Genomic DNA, 6,473 nt, shown 5'->3' with positions numbered 1-6,473 from the left:
AGAAATACTTATGCATATCATTGGTGAGAGCTTCAGATAAGCGCATGAAGATGCTGTCCCTTCCGTCTCTCTGCTTTCCTACTGTCTTCATCCAATCCTTCTTACTCCTTTCCATGGCAAGCTTATGCAAGGGTTTCACCGTTGTCAGTGGCTACCTCCCATCCTCTCAGTGGAAATGTTCAACGCACCCTGTCACGGCACGGCTATCCATCTGTCGGTTCTCGATCAGGCCGGAATAGAATCCATTGATTCTTTTGCGTCTGTCACTAACGCCCCGCCCTCAGGAGTTTGAAGCACGTCACAGTCATTCAATTATTGAATCCTACTCAGAATACCACAGACAAGGTTAGACCTTCCGGATTCTCTTGAATGCCGCCATCAGTTCTTGCCTATACCACGAAGACTCTGATCTCACGGAATGGCTGGCTCGTTTGTTAGGCGAGCACTCGGTTGTCAGGCGATCAACCATGCATCGTGTATCAGGAATCCAAGAGATATTCACCCAATCTAAGGTAGAACGGAGGTGGTTGTCAGTCACACGTTCATAGGTGAGAATGATGATGAGTGTCACGGATCATCACATTCATCAAGTTGAAGAACAAGTGATATCTTGGACAAAGAACAAGCGGAATTGAATAGAAGAACAATAGTAATTGCATTAATACTCGAGGTACAGCAGAGCTCCACACCTTAATCTATGGTGTGTAGAAACTCCACCGTTGAAAATACATAAGAACAAGGTCTAGGCATGGCCGAATGGCCAGCCTCCCAATGATCTAAGAACTAGATGTCCAAAGATGAAAAATAAAATAGTGAAAGGTCCTACTTATAGGGAACTAGTAGCTTAAGAATTACAAAGATGAGTAAATGACATAAAAATCCACTTCTGGGCCCACTTGGTGTGTGCTTGGGCTGAGCATTGAAGCATTTTCGTGTAGAGACTCTTCTTGGAGTTAAACGCCAGCTTTTGTGCCAGTTTGGGCGTTTAACTCCCACTTTGGTGCCAGTTCTGGCGTTTAACGCTGGAAATTCTGAAGGTGACTTTGAACGCCAGTTTGGGCCATCAAATCTTGGGCAAAGTATGGACTATCATATATTTCTGGAAAGCCCAGGATGTCTACTTTCCAACGCCGTTGAGAGCGCGCCAGTTGGGCTTCTGTAGCTCCAGAAAATCCACTTCGAGTGCAGGGAGGTCAGAATCCAACAGCATCTGCAGTCCTTTTCAGTCTCTGAATCAGATTTTTGCTCAGGTCCCTCAATTTCAGCCAGAAAATACCTGAAATCACAGAAAAATACACAAACTCATAGTAAAGTCCAGAAAAGTGAATTTTAACTAAAAACTAATAAAAATATACTAAAAACTCAACTCAAACTACTAAAAACATACTAAAAACAATGCCAAAAAGCGTACAAATTATCCGCTCATCACAACACCAAACTTAAATTGTTGCTTGTCCCCAAGCAACTGAAAATCAAATAAGATAAAAAGAAGAGAATATGCAATGAATTCCAAAAACATCTATGAAGATCAGTATCAGTTAGATGAGCGGGACTTTTAGCTTTTTGCCTCTGAATAGTTTTGGCATCTCACTCTATCCTTTGAAATTCAGAATGATTGGCTTCTTTAGGAACTCAGAGTCTAGATAGTGTTATTGATTCTCTTAGTTAAGTATGATGATTCTTGAACACAGCTACTTATTGAGTCTTGGCCGTGGCCCAAAGCACTCTGTCTTCCAGTATTACCACCGGATACATACATGCCACAAACACATAATTGGGTGAATCTTTTCAGATTGTGACTCAGCTTTGCTAAAGTCCCCAATTAGAGGTGTCCAGGGTTCTTAAGCACACTCTTTTTGCCTTGGATCACAACTTTATTTCTTTCTTTTTCTTTCTTTTTTTTCTTTTTTTCGTTTTTTTTTTGTATTCACTGCTTTTTCTTGCTTCAAGAATCATTTTTATGATTTTTCAGATCCTCAGTAACATGTCTCCTTTTTCATCATTCTTTCAAGAGCCAACATTCATGAACCACAAATTCAAAAGATATATGCACTGTTTAAGCATACATTCAGAAAACAAAAGTGTTGCCACCACATCAAAATAATCAATCTGTTATAAAATTCAAAATTCATGCAATTCTTCTCTTTTTCAATTAAGAACATTGTTTATTTAAGAAGGGTGATGGATTCATAGGACATTCATAACTTTAAGGCATAGACACTAAGACACTAATGATCACAAGACACAAACATAGATAAACATAAGCACTAAAATTCGAAAAACAGAAAAAATAAAGAACAAGGAGATTAAAGAACGGGTCCACCTTAGTGATGGCGGCTTGTTCTTCCTCTTGAAGGTCTTATGGAGTGCTTGAGCTCCTCAATATCTCTTCCTTGCCTTTGTTGCTCCTCTCTCATGATTCTTTGATCTTCTCTAATTTCATGGAGGAAGATGGAATGTTCTTGGTGCTCCACCCTTAGTTGTCCCATGTTGGAACTCAATTCTCCTAGGGAGGTATTCAGTTGCTCCCAATAGTCTTGTGGAGGAAAGTGCATCCCTTGAGGCATCTCAGGGATCTCATGATGAGAGGGGTCTCTTGTTTGCTCCATCCTTTTCTTAGTGATGGGCTTATCCTCATCAATGGGGGTGTCTCCTTCTATGTCAACTCCAACTGAATAACAGAGGTGACAAATGAGGTGAGGAAAGGCTAACCTTGCCAAGGTGGAGGACTTGTCTGCCACCTTATAGAGTTCTTGGGCTATGACCTCATGAACTTCTACTTCTTCTCCAATCATGATGCTATGGATCATGATGGCTCGGTCTAGAGTAACTTCGGACCGGTTGCTAGTGGGAATGATTGAGCGTTGGATAAACTCCAACCATCCTCTAGCCACGGGCTTGAGGTCATGCCTTCTTAGTTGAACCGGCTTCCCTCTTGAATCTCTCTTCCATTGGGCGCCCTCTTCACAAATATCAGTGAGGACTTGGTCCAACCTTTGATCAAAGTTGACCCTTCTTGTGTAAGGATGTTCATCTCCTTGCATCATAGGCAAGTTGAATGCCAACCTTACATTTTCTGGACTAAAATCCAAGTATTTCCCCCGAACCATAGTAAGCCAATTCTTTGGATCCGGGTTCACACTTTGATCATGGTTCTTGGTGATCCATGCATTGGCATAGAACTCTTGAACCATCAAGATTCCGACTTGTTGAATGGGGTTGGTAAGAACTTCCCAACCTCTTCTTCGGATCTCATGTCGGATCTCCGGATATTCACTCTTTTTGAGTGAAAAAGGGACCTCGGGGATCACCTTCTTCAAGGCCACAACTTCATAGAAGTGGTCTTAATGCACCCTTGAGATGAATCTCTCCATCTCCCATGACTCGGAGGTGGAAGCTTTTGCCTTCCCTTTCCTCTTTCTAGAGGTTTCTCCGGCCTTGGATGCCATAAATGGTTATGGAAAAACAAAAAGCAATGCTTTTACCACACCAAACTTAAAAGGTTTGCTCGTCCTCGAGCAAAAGAAGAAAGAAAAGAGTAGAAGAAGAAGAAATGAGGAAGAAGGGGATGGCTTTGTGTTCGGCCAAAGAGAGAGAGAAGTGGTGTTTAGGTTGTGTGAAAATGAAGGAGTGAAGAAGGGTTTATATAGGAGAGGGGGGCTCATGGTTCGGTCATGTATGGGTGGGTTTGGGAGGGAAAGTGGTTTGAATTTGAAGGGTGAGGTAGGTGGGGTTTTATGAAGGATGGATGTGAGTGGTGAAGAGAAGATGGGATTTGATAGGTGAAGGGTTTTTGGGGAAGAGGTATGGAAGTGATTGGTGAATGGGTGAAGAAGAAAGAGGGTGGTGGGGTAGGTGGGGATCCTGTGGGGTCCACAGATCCTGAGGTGTAAAGGAAAAGTCATCCCTGCACCAAATGGCATGCAAAATCACGTTTTGAGCCAATTCTGGCGTTAAACGCTGGGCTGGTGCCCATTTCTGGCGTTTAACGCCAGGTTCTTGCCCTTTCCTGGCGTTTAACGCCAGTCTGGTGCCCCTTTCTGGTGTTAAACGCCCAGAATGGTTCCAGACTGGGCGTTAAACGCCCACCTGCTAGCCTTACTGGCGTTTAAACGCCAGTAGGTTCTTCCTCCAGGGTGTGCTGTTTTTCTTCCTGTTTTTCATTCTGTCTTTGCTTTTTCAATTGATTTTGTGACTTCTCATGATCATCATCCTACAAAATAAAATAAAATAACAAAGAAAAATATAAAATATAACATTGGGTTGCCTCCCAACAAGCGCTTCTTTAATGTCAGTAGCTTGACAGAGGGCTCTCATGGAGCCTCATATATGCTCAGAGCAATGTTGGAACCTCCCAACACCAAACTTAGAGTTTGAATGTGGGGGTTCAACACCAAACTTAGAGTTTGGCTGTGGCCTCCCAACACCAAACTTAGAGTTTGACTGTGGGGGCTCTGTTTGACTCTGATTTGAGAGAAGCTCTTCATGCTTCCTCTCCATGGTGACAGAGGGGTATCCTTGAGCCTTAAACACAAGGGATTCTTCATTCACTTGAATGATCAGTTCACCTCTGTCAACATCAATCACAGCCTTTGCTGTGGCTAGGAAGGGTCTGCCAAGGATGATGGATTCATCCATGCATTTCCCAGTCTCTAGGACTATGAAATCAGTAGGGATGTAATGGTCTTTAACTTTTACCAGAACATCCTCTACAAGTCCATAAGCTTGTTTTCTTGAATTGTCTGCCATCTCTAGTGAGATTCTTGCAGCTTGTACCTCAAAGATCCCTAGCTTCTCCATTACAGAGAGAGGCATGAGGTTTACACTTGACCCTAAGTCACACAGAGCCTTCTTGAAGGTCATGGTGCCTATGGTACAAGGTAGTGAAAACTTCCCAGGGTCTTGTCTCTTTTGAGGTAATTTCTGCCTAGACAAGTCATCCAGTTCTTTGGTGAGCAAAGGAGGTTCATTCTCCCAAGTCTCATTTCCAAATAACTTGTCATTTAGCTTCATGATTGCTCCAAGGTATTTAGCCACTTGCTCTTCAGTGACATACTCATCCTCTTCAGAGGAGGAATACTCATCAGAGCTCATAAAAGGCAGAAGTAAGTCCAATGGAATCTCTATGGTCTCATTTTGAGCCTCAGATTCCCATGGTTCCTCATTGGGGAACTTAGTGGAAGTCAGTGCATGCCCATTGAAGTCTTCCTCAGTGGCGTTCACTTCCTCTCCTTCCTCTCTAAATTCGGCCATGTTGATGGCCTTGCACTCTCCTTTTGGATTTTCTTCTGTGTTGCTTGGGAGAGTACTTGGAGGGAGTTCAGTAACTTTCTTGCTCAGCTGTCCCACTTGTGCCTCCAAATTCCTAATGGAGGATCTTGTTTCAGTCATGAAACTTTGAGTGGTTTTGATTAGATCAGAGACCATGGTTGCTAAGTCAGAGGTGTCTGTTGTTGAGAAGATGATGGAAAAGGCTTGCCATTGCTAAACCTGTTTCTTCCACCATTATTGTTGTTGAAACCTTGTTGAGGTCTTTCTTGATTCTTCCATGAGAAATTTGGATGATTTTTCCATGAAGAATTATAGGTGTTTCCATAGGGTTCTCCTAGGTAATTCACCTCTTCCATTGAAGGGTTCTCAGGATCATAAGCTTCTTCCTCAGATGAAGCATCCTTAGTACTGCTTGGTGCATTTTGCATTCCAGACAGACTTTGAGAAATCAAATTGACTTGTTGAGTCAATATCTTGTTTTGAGCCAGAATGGCATTCAGAGTATCAATCTCAAGAACTCCTTTCTTCTGACTTGTCCCATTGTTCACAGGATTCCTTTCAGAAGTGTACATGAATTGGTTATTTGCAACCATTTCAATTAGCTCTTGAGCTTCTGTAGGCGTCTTCTTCAGATGAAGAGATCCTCCAGCAGAGCTATCCAAAGACATCTTGGATAGTTCAGACAGACCATCATAGAAAATACCTATGATGCTCCATTCAGAAAGCATGTCAGATGGACATTTTCTGATCAATTGTTTGTATCTTTCCCAAGCTTCATAGAGGGATTCTCCATCCTTCTGTCTGAAGGTTTGGACTTCCACTCTAAGCTTACTCAATTTTTGAGGTGGAAAGAACTTTGCCAAGAAGGCATTGACTAGCTTTTCCCATGAGTCCAGGCTTTCTTTAGGTTGTGAGTCCAACCATGTCCTAGCTCTGTCTCTTACAGCAAAGGGGAATAGCATAAGTCTGTAGACCTCAGGGTCAACCCCATTAGTCTTGACAGTGTCACAGATTTGCAAGAATTTAGCTAAGAACTGATGAGGATCTTCCAATGGAAGTCCATGGAACTTGCAATTCTGTTGCATTAGAGAAACTAATTGAGGCTTAAGCTCAAAGTTGTTTGCTCCAATGGCAGGGATAGAGATGCTTCTCCCATAGAAGTCGGGAGTAGGTGCAGTAAAGTCACCCAGCACCTTCCTTGC

General features: G+C 42.6%; 1 non-coding gene across 1 annotated transcript; it reads left to right on the top strand.

Annotated features, from left to right (window-relative positions):
• The first annotated feature begins 5,997 nt into the window (after positions 1–5,997).
• LOC130948695 (small nucleolar RNA R71) lies at positions 5,998–6,101 on the top strand. The gene has a single exon (XR_009073162.1). It is a non-coding gene; the product is annotated as a small nucleolar RNA R71 (small nucleolar RNA).
• Positions 6,102–6,473: the final 372 nt, after the last annotated feature.

The sequence above is a fragment of the Arachis stenosperma genome, chromosome 1 (genome assembly GCF_014773155.1).
Source record: "Arachis stenosperma cultivar V10309 chromosome 1, arast.V10309.gnm1.PFL2, whole genome shotgun sequence".
Lineage (NCBI taxonomy): Eukaryota > Viridiplantae > Streptophyta > Magnoliopsida > Fabales > Fabaceae > Arachis > Arachis stenosperma.
Note: the sequence above shows the minus strand (reverse complement) of the source record. Positions and strands in the feature narration are given on the sequence as shown.